We start from the raw sequence: 9,264 nt of genomic DNA, 5'->3' as shown, positions 1-9,264 counted from the left end.
ACAACTCAGTCGATGAGAAAAAAAAAAAGAATTGAAAAAGACCCCTTTTATGGGGCACCCCTTTTTTGCAATGGGTAAGAGTCGGTGGTGGGGGTCCAGCAGATGAACAGGGAGAAAGACCCCAAGTAGGGTAACTGGAAGTCAGGCTCTGGTACTGGGTCCCTGACCCCCACAGGGAGCTGGTCATCTCTCCCCCACCTCACCAGCACCACCAGCCACAGGAAACTGATTTTTTAATGGATTTTTTTTTCTTCCATTCAGTATATAGTTTCCAAGAGGAAAATCTTGTAACTCTACTTTTTTTTTTTTTTTGAGTAAAGTGAGTATCAATAGACGCTTTTTTTTCCCCTATCAAAAAAAAAAAAAAAAAAAAAAAAACTGGGGCAGGAGAGAGGGAACCAGGGAAAGGGCTGTTTAGAAATACAGTTTGTGGCTCTGAGCGATGCCACCGGCTTCCTCTACAGAGACAGCCAGTTTCCCTTTTTCTTTGCAAGGTGTGTGTGGTTTTAATAAATAACTTTAAAAAAAATAAGAAGGGGGCCGACAAGATCTGTCAGGAGACAGGTATCTATTTTGCTCACTATTTACTACCAAGAGCCTTTGGCACTGGAACAGAACCTCGTAAATCTGCAGCCCAAGTTGAAGTTCATCTGGCCCTAGTCCACACGCTATTCCTGGAGGTAGCAAACATGAGCTCAAAGGAATGAGGTGAAATCACATTCTTGCTTTAAAATATATACTTTTTTTTTTTTTTGGTTAAGGAGAAAAGAATATTGTCTCTGGGGGAGGAGGAAATGGAAAGAGAGCACCAGGAGATGGGGCATTCCCTCGCTAAAATGATTGCAGTTGGGTTGTCAGGCTGAAATAGAAACCTGTAGATGGGAAATATCCCCCCCCCCCCCACTTATAAATAGAAGTTTCCAAATATCCTAGTTGGAAGACTTTCCAATACTGCAGGCCCAAGCATTGGCTGATTTTAAGGGTCTGTTGATAATGACAGTAAGGGCCCAAGCTGTTGGTAAACCGGGCAGCTAGAAGGAGAAGGAAGCCAGAAGAGGGGAATTCTCCTATTGGCCTTTTCTTCTGTGCTCCATTAAGAAGGGTTTTGCCCCATGCTTTCTTGAAAAGACTTTTCAATTTATTCTGAGTGTGCTGGACAGGGATGGGACTCGGAACTCTTAAGCTGTCGTTTGCTGAGCCTTGAAGAGTTCCAGTTATTGGTTGAGTAAATGGTAGCCAGGACTAGATGTCAAAATCCTTCCTTCCCTCTCTCCCCTGCCGGGTAGCCACACTCACAACCCACTTTATTGTGAAAAACTTGAGGAGACGCAGAGGCGGTAGTGCGGCAGCGCCACCCCTTGGTGGGTGAAACTCTCCTTTTGCAAAAGTCAAATATTTGAAAAACATTGTGAAATGACCTGATGAGGATTTTTTTTTTTTTTCTTTAGAAAGAGGAGATAAAACTAACTTCTAAAAAAGGCCTCTGTAGGTGATTTCTCAAGTGGGAGGGAAAGGGTTGCTTTCCTGCTAGGATAGTGTCATAAGAGACAAGTCCGAGCGTGTGTGTGCGCGCGCGCGCGTCCGCGCGTGGGGAGGGTTGCCTAGTTGGCCTTAAGTAGGTGACTTCTCCAGCCGGAGATGGCCACCTTCCCCCCTGGACGTGACTTCTCGGAGCACCCGAATTCTGTTGCCAGTCTGACACTGAGATGAGGAAGGAATGTGTTGGTGTAAACCAGTGATCGCCGGTCCTGGAGTTTTGCTGGCGGTGATGGTGGTGTGGATGGGGGCTGGGTTGGGGGCGGGGGGACGGAGGTTTGCGGATGGCGCGGGGCAACCGTAGGCTGGTGCGTAGCTGGGTCTGGAGCCTCCTGGGAGTCGCAGCGGTGTGCGCGCGCCGGTTGCCTGCACTGCGCAACAAGTGGGAATGCCGCCGCCGCGATCTGAGCGAGGCTGCTGCGTGGTGGCGAAGGCGGCCCCTTTCTCTTCGCCCCCCTGGAAGCCCGCAGTGGCTCTTCCCAGCCCCCCCCCCCAGCCTTCCAGTCTGTAACCCGCAGCCCCACCGCAAGACCGCACTCGCCCCCCCCCTCCCGTCTACCCCCCACCCCTCCGCCTCGGCGAGCGCTGGAAGCCTGGGTGGGACCCTGCCTTGGCCTCCAGGCCCTCTCTCCGCGGGCATCAGAGTTTATTTCCGACTTTCTTTGCTGGTCGACCAGTGCTTGGCAAGAAGCTCTGCTAATACCTTCGAGTGCCATTCTGCTTTTTGAAGACGAGCGCACCCTTTCCTTTCCCTTCTGATACCCTCAGCCTTTCGGGCTGGGAGGGGAAAAAAAAAAATATCAACGTATAATACAGGAACGCAGCTCCAGAGACCGCGTTGTGGTTGCTAGAGGAGTGAGCATCGGGAAGAACGGAATTGCATCCAGTAAATTAAATGTTTTGCAGCGTTGCCTATAGAGGCGACCTCCTCCCGCTAACAGATCAAAAAAAAAAAAAAAAAAAAAAAAAGCGGAGGGCAGTCGGTAGTGGAAAGCTGTGGCTGCGCGGTGCTTTTCGAACGGACTGAGTCTGCCACCTAGTGGTAAATCGTAGCCGAGTCCCCCCCCCCCACCCCTTGCCTGGGGCGGTGGACCGACCCTGTCACCTTCCAGGTCTCCAAGTATCCTGAATGCACGGGTGCTAGGGCTGACAAGAGAGGGCAGCATCCAGTGAGGATGACACGCGGCTTCCAAAACTTTGGTAAGATGGATGAAAATTTAGGAAGCCTCCAGGTGCTCGCCCTGTCCACCGAGGCTCAGAGAGGGCCATCCGCCTCCTTACGAGAACCTTTAATGAGATAACCCGTTTGAACACACCCAATCTGCCGTTTGGGCGTCTCCCAGGGTGAAGTGGGTAGTGGAGAGACACATGGGGGTGGGGGGGAACTATAGGACATAAACTCGTTACAGTTGAGGAAACAGGCGGCCTCATGAGAGGGGAGGGCCTGTTGCCGGTGCCTTAGTACCCTAACCTGGACCAGATTTTTGCCTTTCTGAGTTCCAGGTCAGTGACTTAGAGTCAAAGGCTAGTGTATCTCCGCTCCGTTGAAGTATCTAGGAGAAGGGAGCAGCAGTAGGAGAGGGCCAGGGTTTTAATGTCTCAGGTCAGCGTAGCTGGAAACAGTTCCCCAGATGCCCTGGAGAACTTTTAGAAAGTATGCCATAAGATTTTCAGTGACAGGCATGGATGGACAGCCTGCTGTAGTGCTGAGCGGTGGGGTCCCAGGCCTTTGAGGGGTGTGTGTGGGTGTTAGTGGGTAACTAAGTCCCAGTCCCTAGACTTGCAGAGATGTACCTCGCTTCACAGGAGGAGGCTCACATTTGGCCTTCTGAAATCACCTTCTTTCCCTTCCTTCCAAACTGCTTAGTGGCTTGGCCAGAACCCAGGGCTGTGTGCATGTGCGTGTGCGTGTGTGTGTGTATGGGGGGGTGTCATATGGACAGGCAGAGTGTAATCCTCATAGAATTTGGGCCACAGCAGCTTCTTATTAAGCGAAGTTTTATCTTCTCTGAGCTCAAAACTTAGGGTGGCAAAGGCACACAGGGGTGCCGGCGACCCCTAGCGACGGCCCCGGCGCGCGCCCGCGGGAGATGCTGCGGTCCGAGGGAATCCAGTTCAGCCTCTCCCACTGCGGGAGCTGTCGGAGGCCGCGTCGGAGAAACGCGCCTCTGTTCGGGTTGGAAACGAATCTGGGGATGTGTTTGAAGAGCGGTCAAGTTTGACTCATCGCTTTCCAAGGACAGTTAGTGCCTTCCATCTTCATTAACGTGAATAAAGACCTTGGCTGACTTTCGTCCAGATCGGATTTTTAAAGGCATTGTTTGCTTGGGGACATCATGCCGCTCCCCTCCCCTGGCAGCCTTTTTGCAAGGGCGGAGCCCAGTCCAGCCTGGATGGCCGAGATAGCTTTGCCCGGGGACGTGGTTTGCGGGCATTGTCTGCCGGCTTTTTCTGGAAGGCTGTCGCGAGCCGGGGGCATGGGGAGCGTCCCTTCTGCAGCTCCTCTTCAGATCGTGATGATAAAACACATCCCTCTATTTTATTGCATTTCCTAGAAGCTTGCAGGCTTGAAAGAGCGCTGTTGGCAGGAAACGTGATAGAAATAAAGTCAGGACATAATGTCCCTGAACACCTCGGTCACCCAGAGCGACTGCCGAGGCTACCGCGTTATCAAATTCGCTTTCATGTGTTGCCGTCTCCTCTGCCCTCCCGCCCCTCGGTCAAGAGAGCGAAGAGTGTTTCACCCTTAAACCCAAAACAGCCGCGCGCTTTGACCCCCCCCCCCCCCCCCCGCCCGGCTGGACCACCGCGGCGGAACTGGAGCAGCTCGTTGGCTGAGCTGCGGCGCAGAAAGGGAGCGCGCCGGCGGGAGCCCTGATGCTGGCTGGTTTCACCACGGCAGCTCCAGCCCCATAAAATTTCTCGTTCCTGCCCCTCAGCAGTGCTTTGCACTTCCAGGTTCTCCTCTGCATTTCTCGGCGAGTTATCGGAGTTATTAGATTACCACTATAATCCAACGGCCGGCCGGGATAGAGAAGGGGCGGGGGGAAGGTGGGGCGGGGGGAAGGTGGGGCGGGGGGGGGGGTGCAAAAGGTGTTTTCCAGATCTGGAGACTGTGTCTAAAGTAGGTCAATGGGAAGGAGAGGCGGGGCTACACGGGGCTTGTCGGCTTGGAGCCTTGGTGGAGGGCTCTCCCTAGTGTTTAGCCGCGGTAAGACATGAGTAGGTTTGAGCTCCCGGAACCACGGGAGCCCTAATTTCCAATAAGTGCATGTACTTAATTTTAACTTCCCTTCCTAGATACTCACCCCACTCCGCATTAAATCTCAACCTTCGCTTTCACCTTTATTACACCGGGCGAAGGGATGAGAAAGTCTCAAAGTGCGACTCTCTGAGGCCGCCGAGGCCCAGTCCTCACCGACCGGCCCGACCCGCCTCCGCGGCTGCCGGGATGCGCCGCGCGCTCTGACGCCCCCCGCCGGCTCGAGGACTGGACTGCGGCCTCCGGCGCTGCGTCCTTCCCGCCCCTCGCCCCGGGAGATTCCTCCCGGAGCCCACGGCCGGCGCCTGCAAGGAGAGGGTGTCCGGGGCTTAGAGCCCCAAGGCAGGCCCCGAGAGAGCGAGGCATCCTTGGAGCGCGCCCGCGCGCTGGGGTCAGCGCCCCGGCCGGCCCGCGGGAGCCTAACGGCGCCTCTACGGTTGCGGGGAAATCGGGTTCCGAAATCCCGAAACCTGGTCGGGTTCGGCCTCGCAGCTCCTTTTCTAAAGACTTGGGGGCGGAAACTGAGCCTAGCAGGGCTCCCCTACTTGCCAGCGTAGGCGGAAGGGGCTTTCGGTTTGGTTTTCCTGCGCGTCGGCCGGGCGCGCGGACGGAGACCCTCAGCGCGGGGACTCGCTGCTGCCTGACCTTGACGCCCGGCTTCACCGCCCTCTTAAAGGGGGCGGAGGCAAGCAAAAGGCAAAAATAAATACATGACTCACGAGGCGAGCAAAGGCCAGAATTGGGCAATTTTTGAAGTCATGAAATGAGCCTCAGGTTGGCCCCGAATTCCTGGGTTCTAGATGGGCTCGGCTGCTAACTTGCGCGAGTTTCCCCATTTATAAGACTGTTGCGGGGGGGTGGGGGGTGGGGGGAGGGTCGGGTGAATGCAGAGAGCTGGACCCGCGCGGGCGAGGGATTTAGGGGAAAGTGCGCCTCCCCGCCCCCCCGTCCCCTCCCCTCCCCTCCCCGGGTGAATCCCCGGCGGCCCTCGCGGCGCAGGCGGCGATCCTGGCGGCCGTCGGGGGCCGGCAGCTTCCTGGAAAGTTACTTCTCGTTGGAGCCGGCGATAGGCAGAGAGTGTTCTGTGAAATCCGCTGAGCGGAGATCGACTACGTTCCGGGAATGAGAGGGCTGTGCCATTCCCCTCACTAGCCCCTGCCTTGACAGCGTAACAGGAAAAAAAAAAAAAAAAAAGGCACACACAATGTTAGCTACCGAAGTGCACGAAACGTTGTATTTGAATGTCACCAAATTAAGGGCTGCCACGGTCTCTCCTCGGGGCCTCCGCGGGGGCTGCGCCCGGGGGTGGGCGGTCCCTGGCGGGCAGGTACGGTAAGGTCGGGCTGCGCGAGGCCGCGGGCAGGGCTGGGGCCGTGCAGGTGTGCGGGAGGGGATGGATGGGGCCTTCGGATCGGCTCGCCCTCGCTCGTCCCCCTCTCACTTCCTCTCGTCTCCACCTTCTCCTGCTGCTGTCTTCTCTTCCCTCTCTGCCTTTTTCTTTTTCTTTTTTTTTTTTTTAAGAGGGAACGGTCCCTCTTTTTTTTTTTTTTTTCTTCTCCAACTCCTTTGGAAGACCTGCCTTCTCCTCGAGGTGCCTAATTGAAAATCCAGAGCTCCTGAAAAGGCAGCGGGGAGAAAGTGTGTGGGCGGAAAGACGACGTTTAGGTGTCGCTTGGTGGTTCCTGCGGCTGGGGGCGGGGTTGGGGTCGGGCCAGTCCAGGTCTGGGCCCTTGCACTGGTCAATTCTCTTTTGACAGCTCCGTTATCTTGGCAGTTTGTTTCTGTGTTAGGAGTGTTGTGTGCGGCGTCGGTGGAGTGGCTGAAGCTAGGTAAAGGAGTTTGTCCAGGACTTTGCTGGAGACTAGCTTTTAGACTCGGGCAAGGCTTATCCAGTGGAGTCTCAGTGGCCTTCCCAGTAAATCAGGGCAGCTATAAGGATCCCATACAATAACGGATGGGAAAGGGCTGAGTGGTCTGTGAGAAACAAGGCAGCTGTTAGGTGCTTCCACACTTGCAGCATCTAGAGGGAGGCATGGCTTCCCACATCTACCATAACACACACTCGCTAGCTGTGGGGTTTCCTAAGATAGAGCTAGCTGAAGGAGGAGTGGACTTAATAGGGATGTGGGCCTCGGTGTATGTGCCTTTGCTTTTGACCAAGCCGGACAGACACTGAGAATGAAAATCGCCCAGCCCCAGGGCCTGGCTGACAAGTAGACCCCTGGGAATAGGGAATGTTTTGTTTGTTTCAATCTGCAATATGGAGTGACTCGTTGCCACTTGCCAAGGTGAAATGGCAAATCTGGGCTTCCTGTGGTTCCGAAAGTCTGTGACTGGGAATTCGCAAGCAAGCTGGTGGTTGAAGCTGGCTAAAGGACAGCTTTAGGTATTCCAGAAGTATTCAGGGGTATCTTTCATGAGGGAAGAGGAGACAGTTTATAAATGAAACTTTCATGTGTCTTCAGCATTCTTTCTCAACAGAGATAATCATTGAACTTTGGTTAGGACCCATCTGGTGTGTCTTTCTTTGCCCATCTTGAGTTAGGATGGGAGAGGAGGAAGTAGGTTCTTTCAGTCTCTTTCTGTCCTCTCCCTTCCCCCCATTCCCTTCCCTCATCCTCACTCACTCACATGCACACACTAACCTTGAAGCCGATGGGATTGAGTGACTGGCACTTGGGACCACAGAGAAATGTCAGAGTGTTTGGTTACAGACTCAAGGAAACCTCTCATTTTAGAGTGCTCATTTGGTAAGATTCAGCAGCCTGGAATGGGGGCAAAGTGTTTGTGTGGGGGAAGAAACTTAAAAATGAGATTCACCCACATTAGGGTGCTGTCTTGCATGTTCTACAGCACGTAGGCTGATTTGGAAAAGGCACAGGAATTTGAGCCAGAAGACCTAGGGCCGGGCCACTAACCATCTACGTGGCCCAACATGACCTCCCTGGCCTCGGGCCCCTTTACCCGGAAAATAGCTCTAAAGGGCTACGCTTTAAAAAAAAAAAAAAAAGGAAAGGGTTGGTGGTGGAAGAGGATTCAGATATTGTTTTGCTTTGCAGCCCACATGTGATCATAAATGAGAGTCTTACACCTGTGCTTTAAAATTATTTTGTTTTAGAGAAACCAATTTGGAGCGGGTACATATTTCAGGAGTGCTCCCTGGCCAGTTCTTAGCTAAAGCACGCAGTTAAATATTTCACCAGCAGGGGGAGCACAAGCTTGGAAGTTTGTAGCACTGTATCTGGTCTTAGACCCAGGAGGGAAAGAGGAAACTTTGAAAAAAGGCAAAAATACCCAAGGAAAGCAAAGACTCGCCATCTCTGGGTTTGTTCTGCAGATCCTGTATTTACTCTTAAATATTCAGACAGTCAGGAATTACTGCCTGGCTTTTTGTCCTAAGCAAGCCACTTGAACCCGTGAGCCTCAGTTTCGTCACCAGAGAAATAGGGATTAGGATATTGACCCAGTAGACCTCGAGAAATCATTCTAAGCCTTAAAAGATAATATTTTAGTGGATTTTGGAGATTGTTCAGAGTTTTAGGCCCCCGAAGGATCATTCTCATTAATATTGAAGGAATCACTTTTCTTATATTTTTCTTTCCTACAAACACAAGTGGCCTTCGGATGATATGCTTTTTTTCTACTTTGAGAAAGGAACTATATGTATATATGTACCTGTAATTAATCTATGCAGTTGTGTTCCCAGTACTCAGGGCAAAAACATGATTATTGCATAGCTCGGGTGCCTGTTGTTTCCGTAAGAGCAGAGCTGGAAAAATGTTTGCTAGCTTGTGGCAAAACCGCTCCAGCTGGCAGACTGCAGCTATCAAAGTAAAACTAAATACGTGTGTCCTAAAATAAGACTATAGTGGACAATCTAACATTCATGGAATCAATTTCTGTTTGCTTTTTTCTCTTCCTTGCAGATTTTAAGCAAAATTTTGGACTGTGAATCAAGGCATTGGGTAAGTGAATCTAATTATATGCTTTAAAATTTTGTGGACAAACTGTTTCTTTTGAATTTGCCGATGCATGTGTTACTGTGAACTTGGCCGCTTTTCATTAGCCCAGATAAAGGATAGCCGATTCCCTCTCCCTCACCCCTTTACCCCTGTGTTAGACTATCTTAACTCTTGTGTGATCTTTCATTCCTTCACTCGTTTCTCGGTTCGGATCCAAGGTAGCCACCTACTGTGCACCAGCAGTGTGCTAGGTGCCCGAAGTACATTCAGACCATTCTAAAACCTAAAAGAGGAAAGAACAGATGGTGGCTGGGATAATGAAATGAGATCCTGCCGAGAATAGCTGCGATTTTTGAGAACCTACTATGGACCAGGCACAGATCTCTAAATTTTACAACCACATAGGTATTACTCCTCCCATTTGGAGAAACCGAAGCCCAGAAAGAGTAAACAATCTGCCCCGAGTCACACAGCTAGCAAAAGATAAAATAAAGCTGGCGTGCT

General features: G+C 52.2%; 1 protein-coding gene across 7 annotated transcripts in view; it reads left to right on the top strand.

The window, feature by feature from the left end:
* Nucleotides 1-9,264, top strand: part of BCL6 (BCL6 transcription repressor) — a 50,395-nt gene that overhangs the window by 29,263 nt on the left and 11,868 nt on the right. For 2 of the 7 annotated variants that reach the window (XM_072807793.1, XM_072807789.1), the window contains one exon: nt 8,725-8,763. The gene's annotated coding sequence lies outside the window, so the exon portion shown is untranslated. Of the gene's footprint in view, nt 1-529; nt 1,766-1,858; nt 2,737-5,773; nt 6,126-6,337; nt 7,549-8,724; nt 8,764-9,264 lie in introns of those variants that run through there. The other 5 variants (XM_072807795.1, XM_072807794.1, XM_072807792.1 and 2 more) reach the window with 5 other exon arrangements.

This window comes from Canis lupus, chromosome 31 (assembly GCF_048164855.1).
Source record: "Canis lupus baileyi chromosome 31, mCanLup2.hap1, whole genome shotgun sequence".
NCBI lineage: Eukaryota > Metazoa > Chordata > Mammalia > Carnivora > Canidae > Canis > Canis lupus.
This window is presented reverse-complemented; position numbering and strand designations above follow the sequence as displayed.